General features: G+C 35.6%; 1 protein-coding gene across 7 annotated transcripts in view; it reads right to left on the bottom strand.

Moving 5' to 3' along the window:
* The window catches only part of DMD (dystrophin), a 1,087,789-nt gene that overhangs the window by 537,773 nt on the left and 526,232 nt on the right, over positions 1-23,784 (bottom strand). Inside the window, exon 1 of one of the 7 annotated variants that reach the window (XM_051641703.1) lies at positions 6,965-7,151. The exons of the other annotated variants lie outside the window; for them this stretch is intronic. The gene's annotated coding sequence lies outside the window, so the exon portion shown is untranslated. Of the gene's footprint in view, positions 1-6,964; positions 7,152-23,784 lie in introns of those variants that run through there. 7 annotated transcript variants of the gene reach the window in all.

Genomic DNA, 23,784 nt, shown 5'->3' with positions numbered 1-23,784 from the left:
TGATAGAACTGATGTAAGATCTGAGAGAGAGAGATAAGTAGAAGAGGTGACCTGGAGAGGTGAGAGCAGTGCCTGACTGGAGATCCCAAGGTCGGTGAGGAAGAAAAAAGGTGCCCAAGCAGAAGTTCCCCTCCAGCCCATGGGAAGATGGTAGCTTGTCCTCCTGTATTTATGGAGGAACGTGGTGAAATATCCCCTGAAGATGCCAGGTGGGGTGAATGTGGACCTGCAGCCCATGGACTTGGGTCTGCAGCCAAAGAGGACCCTTTGCCAAGGGAGATGATTGTTCTCAAAGTAGTGCATGACTCTGTGGGAAGCCCAGGGTGGAGCAGCTCTTGGACTGCACCTTGTGGCAAGGACTCATGTTGGAGACGTCAGTGAAGAACTCCATCCCATGGGAGGGACCCCATGGGGAAGCAGGGAAGGACTGTAAGAAATCCTTCTTCCTGAGGAGGAAGGAGTGGCAGGAACCACCAGCCTGTGAACCCCATCCCCTGTCCCGCTGTGCCACTGGGGGGAAGGAGGGAGAGAAACCGGGAACAAAGTGATTTGGGCCTTGGAAGAAGGGAGGGGTAGGGTAACATATGCAAGCCCTACTCTTTGTGTTGTCTATGTCCTCTGTGTGTTTGATTAGTGTGAAATTATTATTTTTTCCCTAAGTTGAGTCTGTTTTGCCCAGGACCTTAATGAGTGAAGAACCCTCCTTGTCCTTTGCCTTGATCCATGAGCTTCTAGTTGGCCTTTGTCCTCCCCATCCCAGTCTGTATGAGGGGAAGGGGGGGGGGGGGGGGGCAGTGAGTGAGCAGTCATGTAGCTGGTTCTTTGTTGTTTGTTTAGGCCCAAACCATGACAAAGATGGAAAGAAAGGCATGAGGTTTCAAGATGGTAGTTTCTTCCTGCTTATACCCATGTCATATTTAAGGCAGGTGTGAGAAAGGATGGGACAATATTAACAAAGGAGCACATCATTTTCTAAATATCTCATTCTAAAATGAAGAAAGGGGAGAGGAAAAACAGATTTTTGGTTCAATTCTGATTTGACCATAGAAACTAAGCAGAGATTTCCTTTGTGACTCCTTTCAATAACTATAACAGTCAGAGAGCAGGCAAGAGAAACTGCTTCTGTGAAATCAAGACAGGTGCACAAGTTAGGGGATCTAAAACTGCATTAAGCTGGTTGTGTACATCCACAAAGCCAGTTAAAGCCACACAACATTACCCACTATCTTCAAGGCTGTCTCCAATGCAGTTCATAAGAAATCACTGGTAAGAACCACTTTTTGATTGTTTTACACACCACACTGGGATGTGCATGATGGTGGTTAAATTACTACCATTAACCAGATCAAGGTATGCTTGTGCTGCACTATAACTATATCTGTTACTGCAACACTGACAGCAAAAGGCCTTGGCCTCTTGGCTGAATGATTTTGTCAAGACAGAAGACAAGTTCTTGTGGTTTCTGTTGTAGAAAAAACTTCAAAAGTTTGTTAAGTGAGAAAGGAGAAACATAAACCAAATCAATAATGAAATCAAACCAACAGCTGAAAGAAAGAAAGAAAACAAAAAAAAAGGCTGAGATATGTCAGGTCTTCTAGGTAACAGAAGCAAAATCTGCGAGGTGAAAACCAGGATGTATCATGACCTACGTGATATTACCAACTACTATGTCCTTCTGGCATTCAAAATTATGCCACCTAGAGTTAAACATACCTGCCATTTGGATGTACAGATAGGCTGATCACACACATGCAGACTGCTGCTGCCATATAAAATGCATGCTGCTTTAAACAGTGCCAAAAATGGGGGCTTAAACCCTAAGTTTTCTCACAGTATACCTAACACAAACTGATAGAATTGGGTTTCTTGCAAAAAGCAACTAGGGCTGCCATTTTCTCTTAAAAAATGAAGGCCTTATTATGTTATAGCCTAGAGATTTAGTTACATGCATCCAAGATGTGAGAAACTGAGCTTGAACTCCCTCTTTTGCCAGAGGCAATGCAAATCTACATTACTTGCTACAGAGAAGTTAGACTAAAAAACATTACTTTGCAAAAGGGATGTTCATTTATTAAACCACTCTAGCTTGATCAAATTCATCACATACTCAATGTCCATCAATGAAATTGCAACAGCAGGCTTACCAGTGTACTTAACATAATGTGGATGTGCTTTACTGCTTCTGTACAACATAATTTCTCATTCTGCCCTCACACAGAGCTTTGAGTAAATAGTCAGTATTTTGGAAGATGAGCCTGAAAAAAATAAGAATCTATGGAAAAACATGTAATGAAAACTGTATTTATCTATAAATATTTTCAGCTAGTTTTACAGCCATTACACTGTCCATAAGTAAGCATAGAAATGCAAAATGTACATTCATCTGTTTTATCAAACTCCTTTTTTTAAAAAAAAAGTGGGCACAGAGAAGAAAAAAAAAAAGAACAAAAATAAACCAAGAAAGGGTGTCCAAGGCTGAATATATTTTCAGTAAGATATCATTAATCTTCATTAAATGTATACTGGAGCTAGCAGAAATGCCTTAGCTGTTTTCTGATGAACCAAAACTAAGACATCTAGCCAGTCACTGCCAGTGGCCAAAGCCAAAAGCCGGGAAGAAAAAGAGAGAAGATTAAGCAGGAAAACAAAGGGATGAAATGGCCTTAAGACTGATTTTTTACCTTTTGCTAACAGAACAAAGAAATGTTACACAATATGATTCTAAACTCCACTAAAATCTGTAACAAAAAGCAGTGTCTCACGAAGTCATTAAAATATTGATTTCTGGATGATGGAGATACACATCTGGGAGGTTCCACTCCATATTTGGCTCATTTCTTCTACCCCTTGTTGGAAACCTACTATTATTTACATCAGGTTCAGAAAGTGAGGCTAGACAGATATTTAGTCTGATCTAATAGAGATTTTGTTTTGTGTTCTTTCATAACAATTTAGTTAATTTAGCTAAGGGAAGACATATATAATGATTGGTTTTGTCAGGTAGAAGTTGCATGGCTTTCTATTGACAAACAATGAACTTTTCCTACCAATGAAACTCAATAGTGCAAGGATTTTATGTGAGAAATGTGAATGTTGGTATATGTGTGAAATGACACCCAATTGGTATTAACAACATTTTTATTTTTTCTTCAGATAGGAATGGCATATATCAGCAATTGAAAATTCAACCAGAGATATAATTCAGGTCAGATTACGGCTCACAGTGTTGAAGTTTTCTGTCTCTAAATAGCATAAGCAAAACAATGTGTTTAAAAGAGCTACCTAATATTAATTAATTACTGATATCTGTTTAGTTTCAATCTTTCTTAAACAAAATTTTTGCTAAATCTCTCAAAGGGAAGGAAGATTCCAGTGACTTAATGTTTGGATTGTGTTTTTGTTTGTTTGTTTGTTTGTTTGTTTTTCCTGAAAATTATTAGAATGAACCTGATGATGAACCTGATTATTAGATGAACCTGAAAAAATTTGTGCCTAAAATTAATCAAATAGTTACTAAGCTAAAAAAAATGCAAAAAATTCCCCAAAAGCAGATGGACAAGGAGGCTGTTTGTATGATTTTCTTTTTTGAAAATAATCTATACAGCAATGTAAAAAATGCTGTTATGAAAGATCCAAAGCTGTACTGCTAACTGCGTACCTTCATTAAAAATTATGCTATTTAACACAAGGGAAGAACGTTAGGCTAACCCATGCCATCCTACGTGCCCAAACACTACCTGCCTAGGAGCTGCACTGTGACACCCTCAGACAGAGCGATCCTAATCCATTCTTCAAATCTCACATATCACTAAGAAGTTGCCTGGGATCCAAACCGGGTAAGAGATTTCCCCAGCCGACTCCTAGTCATGCAGAGACCTAATTATTTCATGTTTGCCCAAGCCTGTGAGCCCATTAGACAGCGGGGTCAGGGCAGTGGGAGCCACGGAGCTGCTGAGGAGCGGCTCCCCTGCTGGACAGTTCCCCGCTTCGCTGGCAACCACAGGGGCACCGGCAGAAGTGGTGTCAGAGAACTCGAGGGGCCAGCAGCGGTACCCAGCCTTTTGACCATGCATTCTTTTCTAAATAATGTATTGATTCAGTTCTGCTTTTTTCCTCATTAAAAGCAAGCAAACAAACAAACAAAACAAAACAAACCACATACAACTCTAGATCTTTACCCACTTTAGCAGGACAGGAAGGAAGCACCGAATCTCCTCAGCAACTGGTAAAGGCTGGTGATGTGAACTAAGTGCACTATCTGCAGGCAAGATCTGTATCTCCTTTCACACTTGTTTTTGGCAAAAATTTCCATTTTCATGTGCAAACCAGGTATGAGCTCTTCTCTGTCTCTGTTATTTGATAGTTTTCTGAGCAAGAATTTGCTGCAAAATTTCTCCAACAGCAAAGATCTTAATTCTGAACTTGCAAGAGAGCCTAAAATTACTGATTGTTGTGACTAAATGAAATATATATCTTAGTGCTTTTCAAACTTAAATTGATATGTAGTCCTGAAATATAAGTCAAATGACAGATTGGAGACATGCACTTGACTGTAAAATCAACATTTCAGTGTGGTTCCAGTAAATGCTAACAAGAATATTTTCAGAAAGGTGCACATATATACATATACATTCATAAAGAATTTATATATAGACCTTTTAAAGATGCCATTAGTTATTTCAAATATCTATTAAAAAATAGCATCTGATGAAGATTTCCTTTACATGCTCTGTAATTAAATACATTCCCTATATGCTTATGTATATATATCCACATGGTAAGAGAAAGGTAGAGGTACAAATGGATTTGCTAATCTTTCTGTCCATATAAAGTCAGAGACTGACAATTACATTGAAAGTCAGAGGATATAAATACAGTATTCCAGCACCATGTCGTTTAACTTGACAGTATGTAGCTAAATGAAAAACAGGGCAAACAGATGTCTATAGATACTCCTCTAAAATCCTTTTACTTAAACCTAGGCTGTAGCTTTCCTAATATGTTTACTAATACATTATGTTTAAAATTAAAAATTATCTTGGCAACTCTTCTGTTTTGTGTCTTCCACTTACGAAGGTTAGGTTTACATATTTTTATCCTGAGGAATACTTGTCATAATCTATGTACTACACTATACATATGCTTTAAACTAAATAATCTATGACCTAACAGTTTGTTTTCTGAACTTTTATAAGGAAGAGGACAAATATCCATCTAGAGGAATGCAAAGCACTCCCTCACAAGACCAAAGCAACAGCGCATGAAATTGAACTCAAAAAGAGCTTCCATTCTGTGTGACTTCTTGGCTGACACAATTTGGATATTTATAGCTTTACGAATAGGCCACTGAAGAAGAACTTGAAGCTTTTTCTAGCCAGGAAGGATTAATGAACATGTGCACCTGGTAATTACAGCACTCCATCTTTCTCAAAGCCCTCACACTGCCTCAATGGTAGAAACTGTAATGAAAAAAAAAAACATTTAAAATACCAACCTGCAATTCCACAAGTTATTTAAGTATTAAAATGCATAATCTCTTAAAATCTCAATCTCATACTTCCTATGAACAATACCAAGAGTGGTATGCAACAACAACAACAACAACAACCATGGATTTCTGATTTTTTTTTTTTTTTTTTTTGCTTTATGTTATTACCTGGCATGCCTCATTTAAAATGTAAAACTCATCTGATATGGATTCAGGCTTTAACTTACTCTAGACTCAAATTAGAAAATGCATGGGAATGACTGTCAAATAATTCCTTAAGTAACAGCAGAAAGAAATATCAGCCTCCAGTAACACATGCAAGTTTAAGAAGACAAATTCCACAAGGAAAGTTTACTAGAAAATACACATTTAAAGAGTTGGGAAAACCATTTTGTACTTTCTGTTTTTAAAAGGTTTTCAGAGGTATTGTCAGGTGGAAACTTTTGAAGAAGTATGCATGCTAGCACAAACATTTGTCTAACATGCATGCTACTAGAAATCTACAGGAGGACGGGGGGGCTTTTTATTTGTTAAAACACTACCTAGATTAACTTGAAAAACACTATGCACTTCATATTGAATTCTGACAATAAAAAATAAAATTAAAAAAACCCCACAAAAACAAACTTGGAAAATAGTGTAAAGCATAAAACACACTTCATCATCAAAGCAGTAAAAACTAAAATAGTCTACGAGCACCAATATTTACATTTACTTGTGTTATTCTGATATTTGATATACTATTAACCTGAAGGAGACAGATACACAAATGGATGATGCAGACCACCCAAAAGTAAAAACAGCATTGCTAATACAGGTATTTTAGGCAAAAAGCCTGAACTGCTTTACAAGTGAAATTTTAAATTATATTTTAGTGAAGCACTCAGCTATTACAACATTTCAATGTAAAGTGAATTATAACCTAAATGCACAGACATCTATATGGCTCTAAAAGTAGTATTTTTAAAGATATTTAAGCACAGTATGAGATCTGAGCATTAAAAATGGCCTTTTATTGTTAAAACATGCTGTTCCTTGGATTACAGAAAAAGAAAAGACTCCGATAGAGATAAGTGTGCATGAAATGCTCTCTCTAGAGTATTTAACCAATCTGACTGCAATAAGGGGACTTCAAAAAGCAGCAAGACAAGATGTTCACAGCACCTTGCAGCTTTGGGCTGCTGGCCTCTACTGCTGTTTTTAATACAGTTACGTTTAACTTGGGAGCGGATAAATAATTGACAGAGGTAACTCCTGAAAGCTTTGATCACCACGCCGCTTGTCACAAGGTCTAAAGTAGTCATTACGGTAACAATCTGGGGCTTCTTATTTCACGTACAAAAGCATCCCCTCCCACCTATTGCTCAGACTCCTGCATCAGAACGGGAGACTTAAGCTGCAGCCTGCACAGCACTAACACACCACGCACTCCACCGGCAGATTTCTTCTCCAGTAAGCCTGTTTTCGCTTCCTTACCTTTAAAAGGCTGTCCAAAACCTGCTGAGCTCCCCCAGACGATTTCAATTCAGAGCATCCAGCAGTGCATCCGCACAAAGCTTTGCCATCGCGAGTGTGAAGAGAAAGAGCTGCTGGGATGCTGAATGGCACATCAGCCAACTTTGTGTGTATCCGCGGCTCCCTGAAAAAGCTGGACTGAAATTCCCCTCGCCAGCGGATTGGATTCCACAGCACACAGTAACAGAGAGAGCAAGGATTTAAAAGGGAAAGGAGAGAGGGAGGAAAAGAGAGAAAGGAAAAAATCCTGTCCCTATCGGATAAGCCTTGCCTGTGAAATGTAAGCTGGGCTTCTGAGCACAACAAAAACTTGCAAAACTGCTCTTCTGTAACGCTTTGATTGCTCTGTGTGCCATAGGAGGCCATCAGTTCAAGAGCTGGTATTTCAACATAAAATGTGCTATTTCCATTACTGTATATTGTGGAATAACATCAGCATTTCCACCTTCATTTTACAATCATATAATGAAAATGTAATACGGGAATCAAAATAATTTTAGATAATTTTACTGATTTCCTGTGGATTACTTTTGTACTAGTTGAGATGCAATTAGCTGTAACAATGTTTCTTTTCTTCCCTGTTACACCTGGAAATTGATTTTCCCATATAACAATGTAGACCGTTTCACCTGCATCCCTTATCGAGTCATTGTAGAAAATCTACTGTAACACCAAGTCCTGGCTTTACACATTTCATGCTGTATTCAGTCTAGAATGAATTAGAGTTTGTTGAGACACTACTGGGCACATTACACCATAAAACGGTTTTAAACATTCTTCAGCAGAACAGTGCTTGCACTTTTCTGATTATTACTTATAAAATATAAACTTTTAAATCTGTTAGAATTAATATAAAGTTTAGTTTATGCATCTAGTAAGAGCAGCCTTTTGTTCAACAGATTTGGCCCTTGACACTTTCAGTATAATGTTGCAGAATGCATGCTTTATTAGGTATTCTTTCTCAAACTATGGTAGTGTACAAATTTATTTCCACTTGCTGACAATGAAAATATCATTTTCTAGTGGCTCTACTGTTTGGCACTGGCACAGCAATTTGAGGTTAGAAGCAGAAGTACAAGTGCCAGGAAGATAAGAGGCCAGATGTAGCATAGAGGTGATGACCTCATTTGGCAAGAAATGCACTTTGGATATATAGTTTAAATAGCACAGTTTATTTCAAGCAGGACCTATTTTTAGCGAGGTTGGGTGAGGAGGAACACCTCTGTCACCTCCAAGGTCTAAGGCTCCATTAGGACAAGTAAGCCACATAATAAAGGACAAGCAGGAAAAAGGACTACCAAGGTAAAAAGAATGGAAACTTCAACAACTATCTATCTGTTGAGTGGTTTGTTGGTTGTTTTTTTTCATCACAAACATAGTGTATGTCTAAATGACAAAGAGTTAATTTTCCAAATTTCATTGCTAATTATGGGGCATTAAATTGGTCTGTATAGGTTTTTTGGCTCCTATTGACCTCATCAAACAGCTGCGATTTCTAAGCAATCACTCTCTAATGAGTTTACAAACAATAAGCAGAAGTTAAAATGCCAGATGTATTTAAATTATCTTTCTAAAAAATGAACTCATGTAAGATGTACATCTTGAAAATTTTAATATGCACAAAATGATTTTTGGTTTTGCATTTTTTGCTAATGCATGGAGGAATCATCCTGTGGTGACTGAAAAGGAAAAAACAATACTTTTGCTCTTCCTCTGTCCTCTTCATATAGTTAGTGTCTTATCAGCACTCAAACACATTCCTGTGAGCAGCTCTGGAAAACTAGCTAGAATGTTCAAATATTTTAGCTCTCTTTCAGTTTTGTCTCATTTTATTGTCTTATACTGTAAACACCTGTAATACAGTATATATGAAAATTATATTGCACATTTTAGAACCAGGTAAAATCTGGGCACTTAATGAAAGGAAGATCTCAGAGAAATAGCTGAAATGCACAATACAGCTATTAATTGCAGAAAAAAACCCACAAATTGCTATGCACATATAACAAGTAAATATCCATAAAGCTTGCAAAATCCAGTGATTCTTTTTTTCTTAAAGAAGATTTTTGTCAGTACTTGTTAATGTTAGTTTAGCTTACCAAAATTGAAAAAGAAATGTTACTATATTAAATTCTTAAATATATTAACTGAAGTTTAGGACAGAGGCTCCTTTACAGAGTTGTGAACAGAAGATAATTCTTAGCTGCAAGCTCAATGATTAAACTATTTAGCATTTAAGGGCTGTTAGTCCATCATCTTTCCTGTGCAAAAAAACTCACTGGAAGCAATATAGTCCAACACTCTAAATGGTTTGTTTGTTTATGTTTGATGACTCTTTAAATAAGCAGGAGTCCAGGCAATCTCTTGGCAAATTCATTATGTTGCTGCTATAGTACAACAACACTATTTCAGGAATCATATTGCATGTGTATTTCTTGACTAGTCCATTTTGTGTCCTGTGCAGAAATATGCAATACATAATATGGATATGTAGTTCCTATTGACTGTAATACAAAAGGACCAGATGTAAAGCAACTTTCTTGCAAAAAGATTCATGGAGTTACCCCAATTTTGGTTTATGCCATATCCTAAAGTAGCTATATTTTCATCTGTGACATCTTGCAGCCTTTCAGCTGAGGATAAAGGCTAACATGTCCCCAGCTCCCCAATCAAACTCAGTTCTTTAAGGTAGCCACAGAACTAGACCGTGAAAAAAACAAAACTGAACACTAAAACGACTCTTGATTGCAGCTATCAGGGAGTTACACAAAGATAAAATGGTTTCTAAGTTATCTAAGCATACCCGTGTGTAGAACAAATAATTGATTTAGCAAATGAATAGGAATTCAACAGAGAGCCATGCTGCATTTGCCCTGAGTGTTTCTATAAGACAGGTGGCTGCATGTTTAAACAAACGTAGATAATCCACAGCATATTCTAGATAATGCAGAAAGCATCTCATTTGAATGTGAAAGAAACCCCATTCTCAGTGTAGAAGGTCCATCCCTATCAGAGAGTTTTGTGGTCAGCCAAACACCTTAAGGATTTCCTCTTTGGCTTTTACATATCTCCGTGAAGAACCAACTGATCTTGCCCTGATTTCTGACACTTCTGCTTGTGACTATATTAGAGATTATATTTTGCATGGCAATATGCTGTATGTCCATAGGTGAGATATTCTTCACCTGTGTATTAAGTTGAAATAAAGACAAAGACTCAAAAACTCTAATAGGTGAATGTCACCTTTTATTTTTCCTTCTAAATAGCAAAGCTTTTAAGTAAGATGAGTTTTGCCACTGTCAGGAAAAATGGCTTAGACTACAGGTGCTTTAAAGCTTTTATTGAAAGACTGTATTAATGTGTATTAGTATAACCTATCAATAGTAAGTTAGTAGCAAAGTTTCTAAAGGGACAGACGTAAGAAATTCCTTAATACGCTGACAACATCAATGTTGAACACAGAAAGGAGTGGAAACTGCTCTTTCACCTAAAAGTTTAACAAAAAACATTGTCTGTAACTGCTACAGCACCTGCTGTGCTATCAGCACTGTAGAGCTTTCTGCCAATGTAATGCTTGTTCCTTCTAGTATGACTGCCATCCCCCGTTTTCAGCACCTGGCAGGTGCATAGATAACTTCTACATATAATAGCAAGTTTATTTACCACAAAATTGTGGTTTTGATTAATCTGTCTGAAAAATAATAGTCATATTATACAATGTTTCCTCTTTCCAGGACAATTAATAACATTACCAAAAACGCCTGTATATGAAGTAATAAAGACTGCAAAGGGCATAGTGGTGGTCCAGCCATGCTCTCTCTGGTGATATCACCAATATAGCCCCATTGCCTGATCAAATGACTGTTCACCTGACAGACAGCTGTTAGGGAGGAAGAGTTAACACAGAACTCTCATTCTGTAGTCCACATCATCACATCTCAGTCAATTAGATTTGGCTTGGCCACACAAGGACATGAGATATAGGACTTTATGTATCAATACATTTTTAGAGAAAGATTTATGAAAATATGGTAATTTACCATGAAAATAATTGCTTTTTCTTTGTCATCCAACACACATTAAAAAAACCCTTAATTTTTATCTTCAAATTGTAATTTTCATTAATACAGTTGAGAGAAAAAATGTCAATAATTGTTTTGCTGCTTAGTAGTTTTAAACCAGTTGCCATACATATTGAAAAAAAACATGAAGTGCATTCTAGGAAGGTTGTCAGCTCCATTAAATACCCTGAATAGTTCCAGTAGCTCTAATATATAAATTTACATACATAGTCTTACCCCCAAAAAGCACATTTTAAGACTAATATTTGATTTTCTTCCTGCACATCCTGTGGTTCCATACAAGACAAAATTTAGCATAAAAAATTGGTCTGTGATGAAACAGAGCATCACTCAAAGTGCACACACCAGTTAGAATGATGAAATTATTCTACTTCAAAGAAATGCATGTTCTATTTAGATTTCTATTTTATCATACTGGGCTTGGATCTTAAATATTCATTTTGATTATGTATTATTTCACTGATTTATACCCTCATTAATTCACTTCTATAGTAATGTGATCAACTTCACTGGATATATTTAAGCTGTTACATACATCTTATCTCTTTGTGCTGCACCAAATTCCTCCATCAAAATAGTTAATTAAAAAAAAAAATCAAATTTATCTTAATCTCACACTAAAGCATATTTTTTTCTTGAAAAAATACAACTTAATTATGAAAATGAATCCATGAATTATATGAAGATGTGGATATAATTAGAAATGAGCATAGCAAATGAAAAGTTGACAGTGTATTCACATTTGATTTAATAAATCAAAAGTGAAGCAAGACTGTATCTAGAGTGCTCACTGGTGTTATCATCTGAGGGATATACAATACTCTAATGAGTATTGATAAGAAGATAAAATGAGATATATCAGTGTTGCTACTTAATAGTTTGAGAAGTCTGTTTATTATTTGTATTTTTTTATTTGGTCTCAGTTACAAAGGTAGCATAGTAGAAAAGGACTCGGGATCTCAGAATTTTTTCTTCTCCTCAACAAGATGTTTTTTCTGAGACTCAGTTAGTCTGTCTATCAACAATTTTCAAATAATCTAAAGGATTTAAATACGCTTATCTCAGTGGAACTGATGATCTTTTAGACTCCTGATTTCTCAGATGACTTTGAAAACACTGTATCGTTTCCCTGGTTATCCATCTACTGAAGAGAACATAACATTCACTTATCCAGAGCATTCAATATGAAAAATGCTGCGCACATTGCTGAAATATGATGATGAGGTGAAAGTGATCATAGGGAAACATGGGGTTAGTTTTAGGAATAAGGTAGTGGTAATTCAACAGCCTCCTAGAAGAATGTAAGATTGGCTTAAAAAAATAATCTCTTTTTTTTTCACTACCAAAAACAGAGAGGACTATAAGATTTTACCTTACAGGAAACATAAAGCCATTTCAATTACAGCCAGTTAAGTCACTGAAGGCAAATTCTTCCTGTTTTGTTTTTGTGTGTGTGTTTGTTGTTGGCATTTTTTTTCCCCTTGCTTTCTTCCCTCGTTATTTTCTGACTCAGTTGCCAACAACAGCAGCAAGGCACTAAAAGCTGGTCAGAAACTCCACATTTTCAGGAGAAGAAAGTAGGATCACGTTCTCTTTGTGCCATAGCTGTGGCCAGTGTGACAAACTGGAATATTACAAGGATAGGTCCTCAGTAAAAAGTGATATTTCATATGACAAAGACAAAAACTGTTGCACAAAGGCAGCCCATACTTAATAACTCCCATTTCTGTTCTCAGCCTAATTAACTTACATATCGATGATATAGAATTCCAGGCATGGCTAATGCAAACTGCTTTTTAATTACTTGAAAGTACCTATGATTGGCAACAGTTTAATCTATCAATTAAAAAAAAATAAAAAAAAAATCAACAATTTTGCTAAAGTGTCTACAGTTATTTAATATAGATTTCTTATTCCATGAATATTTTTAGTTTCTGTATTTAGAATCCTTCTAATGAAATAAACTTGAGCTTTTTTATTTTATTTTTTTCCCCTGAAAAAAATGGAATAAAATGAAACAGAATTTTCTAGCAATTTATTAAAAATGTCATCTAACATTTCTGTTATTGTATGCCTTTATTGCTTGTAAAAGCTTGGAATTGGGCTTGAGAATATATATATCTATAAAATAAATAAAATCATTGTGTATTGTGTTAGTATTATGAAGGTGAATAAAAAAAGATAGCATCTCAAGTGAATAAATTCATTGTGAGAGACTTGAACTGAAATCATAATAGGGATAGAATACTGCCACAGTTTGGCAAGATAACACAGTTGCAGATAATAGACAGCTTTATCCATCTTAGAAAAGCTGCAGAAAAGTCATTGAGCGTCTTCAAGGTCAAATGTAAACTTGACATCGCATTGCTTATACTGCAGTGTCAGAAAATGATACATCATGGCTATAAATGTATTACTGTGAATAAAACCTTATACAATATTTGGCTTTTGAAGGTAATATGGAAACATTAATTCTTTAATCCTCAAAATACCCTGGGAAGATTGTTAAGTACAATACAGCAGACCAGATCATGGAAATGAAGAAAGGAGAATATTAAATACATAGATATAGAAAGAGCCTATATAAAAACCAAATTAGATGAAACATTTTCCATGTTTCCATGTAAGAACACACTGAAAAATTTTCTTTGGCTCAAAATAGCAAAAAAAGACAGTAGATGGCTATATACAATCAAAACGCCTTGCTATTACTGAGAACAACTTCACAGACTTTACACCTAAAAATAAAGACAACAATGAAGACCATCAAATTAGATTTAAAATTGGTTGGTGATTCAGCTGAAGATCTTTGTTTCATTAGACTGAGATATTATAATTTCCTACCTTTCCTAATGTCTCGGTCAGACATCTTCTTTTAATGGGAGCTAATTAGGAAGTTCATCCAATAAGGGTCATGAGACATCCAAAAAGATATACTAGTAGTATCCTTCCTCTCTAATTTAAAAGACAGCTATTTTCTTAATTCTGCTTTAGTTTCAACAGTAGGGGAGGGCTAGTCATATGGTATTCCAGATCTAGTTTACTCCAACTTTTGCAATGTCCTAAACAATGTGTTCTTCTTATTCTTCAGATGTCTTAGGTAAAATTGATATCAATATGTAAACACCTTGGTTATCCTGTCTTAGGATTTTATTTTTTAAATAAAAATAAAATAAATAAATAAATAAATAAATAAACCTTTTGATATATAACAGTACACTACTGACAAGTCTTTATTTTCCATCATCCATCTCCAATCCATCTTTGCCCAGGGTAATAACTGAATACCTTGAAAACAATTAGTTATGCCTTTGTTGCCCGACCACAGTTTATTTCAAGATAAATTGTGAAGATAATTCAAAAGGGGAAAATCCAAAGTTTACTGAAAATTTAGCAATAGGACTTCCCACATGTCTAACCTCTGTTGTCTACAGGACATATCTCTATGTCCAAAATAGTTACCTAAATTCCATAGCCAACAGAAGTAAAGATCAGAACTAGCTCCACACTAACAAAACTACCAAGCAGTCATTTTGAACACATTACCTGTATTCACTACTTTTTAAAAATCACAACGTACTTTAAATCTTAGTAGATTAATATTGTCAAAATCTGTCAGCTATTTTAAGGATGAATGCACCACACAGTAATGAGCACTTACCTGTAACATTTAATACTTTTTTAGAAGGAAAACTCCTGAGTAATTGGAAGTCCACGTTAAGTACATATCATGTATAGCCAAGCTTCTTTATTTACTGTAAATATAAAAGTCTCATTGTCTTGAGCCTAAAGAGTATGCATAAAGGTCTCTTACATTAGACCACCCAGTTAGCAGATCTATTTGAGATTTGAAATATACAAAAAGTTTCAACCAGTAAATTTTACAGATCTCTAATCTGGAGTGAAGTAGCTGTTAAAACTTTATTGTGTTAAAACCTGCATATCTTAAAGGGATTTTCTCTCTCTCTCTCTCTTTTTTTTTTCATTCCTTCTTCATTAGGGCACCTGAGATTAGAGAAATATAGCCAGGTTTATAAAACTAGAGCGTTTCTTCCAGAACAACAACAAACCCCCAAAAAATCTGTTTCTGTCTTCAAATTTGATTTAGATGAAACACTAGGACGGATCCAGACTTGATCACTGGGAGGTCTATTCTCCAAATTAAGTACTGTAAAAAGGATAAAAATGTATGAAATAAATCACGTTTCTGTGTCAGTTGCTGCTGCAGACTAGGAAAACATATGCTTTAAGAAAACATTTACTATTGGAATTTGAAAGAAAAAGAAAAAAAAGGAAAATTTTAAATACCTGCATGCTGCTCTGTTTCTTGCATACCTCTTGCTTAAGCACAGTAATGCTTAAGCACTATAGCATAGTCATGAATATCTTGCTTTGATAATCTACTCCACCTGCTGTAAAGGCCACCTGCACAAAATTTACAAATCACTCACTTAAAATGGATAGCTCCCACCATCCAGATATAATAAAATCTATTTCCTGACTTCCTATGCAGACTCTATGAGAAAAGAAGAATATCCAGTTTCAACCATTCAAACTGAAGCTGGATTTAACAAAGCTAGATCTACATGGACTCGGGTTACCTGAAGAGCCAAAGCTCAGTTAATTGCACTTAACAATTAGACTTTGTACTTCTTCATTCACAAAGCATTTGTCAATTAATGGTATAGGATTGTTATGCAGGAAAAACATGGATCTTTCTGATCTTCCAATAGGAAAAGTACAATTTCCCACTGACAGGGTTAATCTGAAAAAGAATTCCAGGACACCAACAAATTTGCAATGCAATTTCTCCCTTGTAATTCAAGTCCTTATATTCCACACCTCATTTTTTAGGTAGAGCTAACTGAAAAATGTCGTTTTGTATGTAATGAGAAAATCTCTCCCTTTCTGCAATTAGGTTGACCATAACCTATACAACTCATTAAAAAAACAAACCAAATAAAAAAAATCAACACCGAACCAAAGCCAAAATATTACCCTCATAGAGAGTAATTGTCTCTGTAGCACCAATTTTCTCAACAAACTCTGGAAAGATTTCTATTTTCAACAGAAAAACAGGAAAGTGTACAAAAGGGCCTTTTCCATTTTGTATGAGAAGTAAAAATAAAATACAAAGTTATCACTATGGTTTATATGTACACATAATTTTTGAAAATATCTTAAATTATGTTGCTTTTTGCAATCATAAAATGTGTTGTAGAGTAGGAACTTAACACACTCGTATCACTGTTGCAATCATCTTCTGTATATACATACTTCAGAATGAGACCTTCTAAGTGGTAGTCATCACTCTCACTATCAGTTTTCAAGGCAATAGCTATCTGTGTTTGCAGTAAATCCAAGATGCTTCAGGAACTATGTTAATTTTGGCTTTTTAAAATTTATTGTAATGTTTTTTTCCTCCCTCCTCTCTAAATAGATGTCTAACGGTAAACATCGTCTGTAGGGGACAAGGGAATTTTCTTTTTTTCTTAAGGCCAACAGTTTACTACTTCCATCGTTGCAGACCTATCCTGGGAGTCTGTAAGACCAAATGATAATAGCCAAGGCTGGGAAAAAGAAAAGAAGGAAAAAGAAAAAAACTCCACATAATAATCCATCTGTCAAGCTTTAGACTTGACTGACAATGACAGAATGAAAATAACTGAAAACAAGTCCTGCTTTGCTTAGCCCTGATTATTTTAAACTAAAATACAAGAGATACAGACTGACTCAAAATTAATCATTAATATTTCCTTTATAGGTGGCTTCCTGAAACTTTTGCTGAGAACCCTAATGGTATCCCTTCTAAAAGCCTATTGCTTATTTTGTTCAAAGCTTCGGGTAACTCTTGTGTTCCAAGAATGCAAAATAGCAGTCATGGTAGAAACAGATCTTTTTTAGGAGAGCATGGAACGATGAGGTGAAAATCTGACAATGGACTTACTCTAATGTTTACTTCCAAAGAGCTTTCTTACCACATGCCACTAGTAAATTCTAAAATCATCTGTTTGTTGGAGAGCAGTGTAGGGAAAAGGGACCTGGGGGTCCTGGTAGACAGAAGGATGACCACGAGCCAGCAATGTGCCCTTGTGGCCAAGAAGGTAAATGGCATCCTGGGATGTATTAGAAGGGGTGTGGTTAGTAAGTTGAGAGAGAGACTTCTTCCCCTCTACTCTGCCCTGGTGAGGCTGCATCAGGAATATTGTGCCCAGTTCTGGGCCCCTCACTTCAAGTAGGACAGGGAGCTGCTTGAAAGAGTCCAGTGCAGAGCACAAAGATGTTTAAGAGAGTGGAACATCTCCCTTATGAGGAAAGGCTGGGGGAACTGGGTGTCTTTAGCTTGGAGGAGTCTGAGGGGCAACCTCATTACCATTTATAAATATTTAAAGGGAGAGTGTCAGGATGATGGAGCCAGGCTCTTCTCAGTGCTGACAATGATAGGATAAGGGGCAACGGGTGCAAGCTGGAGTTTAAGAAGTTCCATGTAAATATGAGGAAAACCTTTTTCACTGTGGCGGTGACAGAGTGCTGGAACAGGCTGCCCAGGGAGGTTGTGGAGTCTCCTCTGGAGACATTCACAACCCACCTGGACATGTTCCTGTGTGACCTACTCTAGGGGATCCTGCTGTGGCAGGATGGTTGGACTGGGTGATCTTTTGAGGTCCCTTCCAACCCCTAACATTCTGTGATTCTGTGAAGTGCTAAGTTTTAAAATTACTTTTATTATGCCTCAGCATAGTCTCAGCATTCCTGTTTAACTAGCAAACTATTTCAAAACAGATAAACAATAAGTATAACCTCCATAGCTAAAATCCCTTATTTTTGTTAAAAAACCAATAATAATCTGTGTCCCACATTGTATCTCTAGGAAATTTTTCTCCCAGGCCATTTTTTTCTTAAATTGAAAGAGACTGCATTTGCACTACTGACCATAATATTAATTTATGGGTGAACATGGGTGAGTTGCAGGGAGAGATGACAGTTTGTATTTTACTTTTGGTGCCTTGCTTGATACCATTTAAATACTTTCAGGTCTAGTGGAAGGACACAGGACCAAGTCTCTCAAAACTCTGGTCATGCATGTGAAGGTTAGATTACGGAGACCAGATTCCTAGACAAATTTCTACCAAATTAAAATTTTATGTCTTGACTACACATTTTTCTGTAACATCTCAGTTAAACTAATATTCACGTCAACTTGAATTGCTTTGGGTTCTGCTATGGAACAGTTTTATTAAAAAAAAAAAAAAAAAAAAGTCTTTCCTAGAACTCGCAGTTGTGGGAGATTTTCACAGAATTATAGAACAGTCTGGGTTGGAAGGGACCTTAAAGATCATCTGGTTCCAACCCCCCTGCCATGGGCAGGCACGCCTCCCACTAGACCATGTTTTTTCAAAACCTCATCCAACCTGGCCTTGAACACTTCCAGGGAGGAGGCTTCCACATCTTCCCTGGGCAACCTGTTCCAGTGTCTTTCTTGATCTCAACTAAAAAGGCCAGGGATGCTACTATACTACTACAAGGAAAAAATGTGCATACTTAGGTCCTCCCTCAAAGGTACATTGTTCCAACTTTCAGAAATCAATTAGACATTCACGTACATAATGAAACTCACAAAAGTTCTAGGCAAAAGTCAAACATTTGAACTTAGCATATTGTTATACTTTAAAAGACTATTTCCACAATATTATCATTAATTTTCTAAACTAATATTTATCTTAGCTTTAATTTCTGGCTTCCTCCACCATATTTTCTGCATAGTTTGGTGTCACGTGAATTTGAGTCATATCTGAGTATACCTCATATACATGTGTGTATCTTGCACAGCTTTTACTTCCAATATAGCCTTGTAAACTTCCTTCAAATAATTATTTATGCAAGGTATAAAAAGTGTATAATATATTCACATGTGAAAATTATGCTACAATATTGTTCTCCCAGGAGCCATAAACAGATCAGAGTCCAGTTTGTGCTACGAAAGAAGAAATATGAACCTCACTGGGACTTTTAATCACAATATGCCTGCTCTGAGTTGAAGATCCATTTGTATCACATCCCAATGGACTAAAAAAAATTTGTTTGTTTACAGAAAGTAATTTAAAACTTTTAGCATAAAAAAAAAAGAAAATAAAAAAAGATACTGAAGATTTTTTCCAGCTTTCAATCATACTTATTTCAGACAAAAGGCAACATGCATTGTTGTGATGCATTTTCATATCGATCATTCAAAACCACAGTTACTGTTAAATATATTTTTTCTGTGTTCCAACACTGTTAGGAAGTACCCTTACATAACTGCAAATAATTTTATTCTGCACAGTCTTCTGCAGATGTAGAAAAAAGTGTAAATTAAATTCTCATGTGGTCTTACTTTTCTGTCAAAGGCTTCAGCCTCAGATCTGCACTGGTAAGCTCACTTAATTGAAGGAGAAAAACAGTGAAGCCATTAGAGACAATACTTCAGCACTGATTTTATTTAAATGGAATAACATTAAAAAAAATTCTGACAAAATACCATTCACAATGTCACTCCATCTAACTAAAAGAGGCGTTAGATTTAAAAAAAAAAAAAAAAAAAAAAAAAGGGATGGCATAGCCTAGAGTAAAAAACCTCTAACAGGATGGCAGGTAAACCATCCCTGTCTTTGTACCCATTAACTTTTTGTTATATTTTCTCCTCCCTATCCCACTGCAGGGGAGGAGTGAGTGAGCTGCCCTGTGGTGATTAGTTGTTGGCTAGACCTAAACCATAGAATGAAATCTCTCGTGTTGTCATCTTGCAGAGCATTCAGACACAAAAGCACTCTTACATAGCTCCCTTTTCTTATGGTAGGGTTGGAGAAGGGTTTTGAGAATCATCAGTCTTGTGTAACAGGAGTAATTCCTAAAGGCATTACAGTTACAAAGACCTAATGAAAGAGGGTAGTGACAGTAAATTTAGAAAGTGCCAAAGCAGGCTTTATTCGAGGTAGCTAAGGGCTGCAGCAATATCACAATTTCCTAGGTGCATGAGTTGCTCTACATCTCTAAATCCTATACCACTCACTAGAAATGTAAGGGCTAAGAAAACACTCAAAAGAAAAGATACTGTCAGTCATCAATGAGATTGGTGTGTCTTCCAAAAATCAAAACAGTACATAAATAATACAACACAGGGGTTCTGGATGCTAGAATGCCCACTTTAGTTGAAGTAGATAGTTCTGACAACATTGTAAAATCATCACAATAAATCACAAAATCATTAAAAGAAATCACAATCAGTGATCCTAAACTCTTTGTTCTGTATTCATAGAATCATACAATGACTTTGGTTGGAAAATACTGCTAAGATAATGAAGTCCAACCATTAACCTAGCACTGCCAATTCCACCACTAAAACATGTCCCTAAGCACCACATCTTTTAAACACCTGCAGGGATGGTGACTCCACCACTTCCCTGGGCAGCCCATTCCAGTACCTGACAACCCTTTCAGTGAAGAAATTTTCCCTAATATTCATTCTAAACCTCCTCTGGCACAGGTTGAGCCCACTTCCAATACTAGAACCTCGCCAAATTTCAGTACGCCTTCTACAAATGTTCTTGTACGCTACATTTCCACAAAAATGTTAGATAATTTATTTTTAATGTCTGCTTTTATGGGGATATGGTGAGACCTCATAATACTGTGAAACTGGAAGGTATTTTCTATCCTAGTATAGTAATCATATATTGGAAAAGTTGCGCAACGTATTTTCTCTTATTTCTTCCTTCCCTTCTCCTAGCATTTTTTTTTTTGACAGAAGTGCCCCATACAGATCAATGTACTGTAAGAGTTTGCTGCCTTCATTAACAAACAAAACAAAACTCAAGAAACTGTCAGAATTCTGAGATATATACATCAAAAATTTAATACAGTTAGAGGAGGTATAAAACTCTGTATTATATGTTCCAGTTGGTGCATAAACTGGAATTTGCTACAGTCCGAATTTAGAAGATATTAATCAAATGCAAAATACTTTGTTCTAGATTTTTTTTTTTTTTCTGTTGTGGTCTTTTTGTCCTTTACAACCCTTAAGATTCTGTGATTCTGTGATAATTAAATAATAAAAAATGCATCCTAGTTACTTACAAGATTTAATTTAGTTATTCCAGTATTTACAATAAAATCTAAATATAAGCTATGAATTGTCATCTACTGGTGCAAGAATTGGCAGAACCACACAAGCAACTTTAAATGCAATATTTCTCCTAACCTTCAGACATTTTATTGTTCCCCTGCCAGCAGGAAGAAATTAATTAAAACTTCCAATAGGATAAAATAAATCAGGAATGACCAATAATGTAAGACTGTGCACAGTTGAGAATAATTAAATAACTGTCATAAGTATGAAATAATACTTCTTATAGCTTGACATGACAAGAATTTTTTTTACTACAAATTCAGGATAATCCATTTTGATATTTCATCATTTCCATTAGTAGTAGCAACAATGGTGAGGAATCTTCTAACAGTAAAAGAATGTTCTTAGGAATCTTATATATCCTGAAATGTATTACTTATAAAGATACTGTATTATTCAATATTCTGAGTGGCAGAAGAAAGAAGCAGTAACTATTTTACTAGGAATTGTGACATTCTTCCCTTACTAATGGAAAATGAAGTCTTCCATTGCTATAGCACTTCAATCAAGAAATGGACATGAATTTGTGTTTAAGACAACCTTGAGCCATAAAAAGGAGTGTTTTGCTCAGTTGGGGCCCATGTGTCTGATGCAGAGATCTTGTATATTATTTGAAACTTTTCCATGGAGACCTTGGAAGCTACAGACACAAAACAGAAATCTATGTGATACCGCTGAGTCTAGGTTTCCTTTCTTAGGAGCAGTAGAAAGCTGCACTCAGAGGTACTTGATAAAAGGGGGCTATTCAGTGAAAAGAAAACCAGTAAGCTTCTCTGATTACATTATCCAGTCAATTATGGCATTCATGTAAACTGGCTATCATGTTTAGAACATTCTAGTGCTTAGTTAAGAATATTTGGTCAAAGTACTTAAGATGTCTAAAATTGTAAGGAGAATCTTTATTTTAAAAATGAAATTATTTTAAAAAAACTCAAAGCCAAAAAACTGTGGAATCTGTTTTCAATACAATAGCAAGGGAATTGTGTACTTTTGGTATTAATAAAATATTAGCCACTAATATAGTCCTACAACTTACATATCTTTCCAAGTACGTCCTTACAATGTAAAGGATATTGTAGTATGTACCAGGATAATTATAATTAAAGATTCCTTTAAAACAATGCTAAATTGATTTCTCAATGATTCCACACTCTGTATGATTCTATCTATTGTAGAATAATTAAGCAAGCACAGATATCTCTTTGACCAGAAAGGATAGTTTCCTACATTTATAGTTTCTCTCTGAAAATATTTCATAACTAAAAACAGTAGTCAAAATGAAACCAGAAGGAACAAAATTGATCCAAAGGAAATAAAACTGAATTATTTGAATCCAAATGGAATCCAAACTTGAACAGGAAGACTCAGAGATATTTGGCATATCTTTTATCATTCAGCAAAGAAGGAAATAAATCTAAAGTACAAGATATTTTATATGTTCATAAGATACAAATGCCAAAATAATTATATAAAATTGTTATTTTTACAAGTTTTTTATCTGGGGGAAAACAGAGTAAACTACCCACCCACTTGCAACTGTGTTTTTGTGGTACGAGAATATATGACCTCGCCGAAACACTTGTTTTCTCCCTTATCCACATTAGAGTTGTGCTGTATTCTAGAAATAATTGTTTAGATTTAGTGGTTATTAAATCATCAATATCCATATAATCCAATTTAGGTATAAAAGTGAGAAATTATTAGCATGACCATGACTTTCAGGACTGATCCTCTGTATCTTTTTGCTTTAAACATCTACAAGAAACTATGTGAAATTCCTGACATTATAGCAGAGTAGAAGGAAGGTCTAGAGCAGGCATGAGTCATTCACAAGCCCTTTGCAGTCTTGGATAAGAATTCTAAAATGTAAATGCTGGACAATTTGATGTATGAACAATTTAGAAATGTCTGTAACTTACAAGTGATTTCTATCTATATCCACAGTATCCTCAGGAGGCTAAGTATAATTCATAAGGTCACCACTCAACAATTTCAAAATCTTATTGATTCTTAAGGTCCTCTTTGACCTTAAAAAATAAACATAGTATTCTTTATGCCTGCAAATAAAAGTAAATACTTGAGAAATTAATAATCATATGATAGCAATATGGTTGGGCTTGAAGATCTTAAAGCTTGATCACAAAATCACAGAATCATCACAGCTGGAAAAGACCTCTAAGATCACCTAGTCCAGCTGTCCACCCAGAGGATGACCTTAATCATTTAGGCTGGAAAAGACCTTTAAGATCATGAAGTCCTAAACTGCAGCTTTGGTTTATTAAACTAGATTCAACAGGGAAAATAAGAACAGAATGGGATAAACATCCAGGAGTAGCTAAAACTGAACTACATCTCAGTCTTGGAACAAAAATAAGTAAGTGCAAATGCTGGAAGTTAAAGAAGTTAAAGTCACAAAGTATTAAGGAGTGAACATACAGACAAATCTTTCAGTTAGAATAATGAGACAAAAAAAATAACAACTTTCAAGACTGCATTAAATTTGTTTAACAGGGATTATATGATGTGCTATACGC

The sequence above is a fragment of the Apus apus genome, chromosome 1 (genome assembly GCF_020740795.1).
Source record: "Apus apus isolate bApuApu2 chromosome 1, bApuApu2.pri.cur, whole genome shotgun sequence".
Lineage (NCBI taxonomy): Eukaryota > Metazoa > Chordata > Aves > Apodiformes > Apodidae > Apus > Apus apus.
This window is presented reverse-complemented; position numbering and strand designations above follow the sequence as displayed.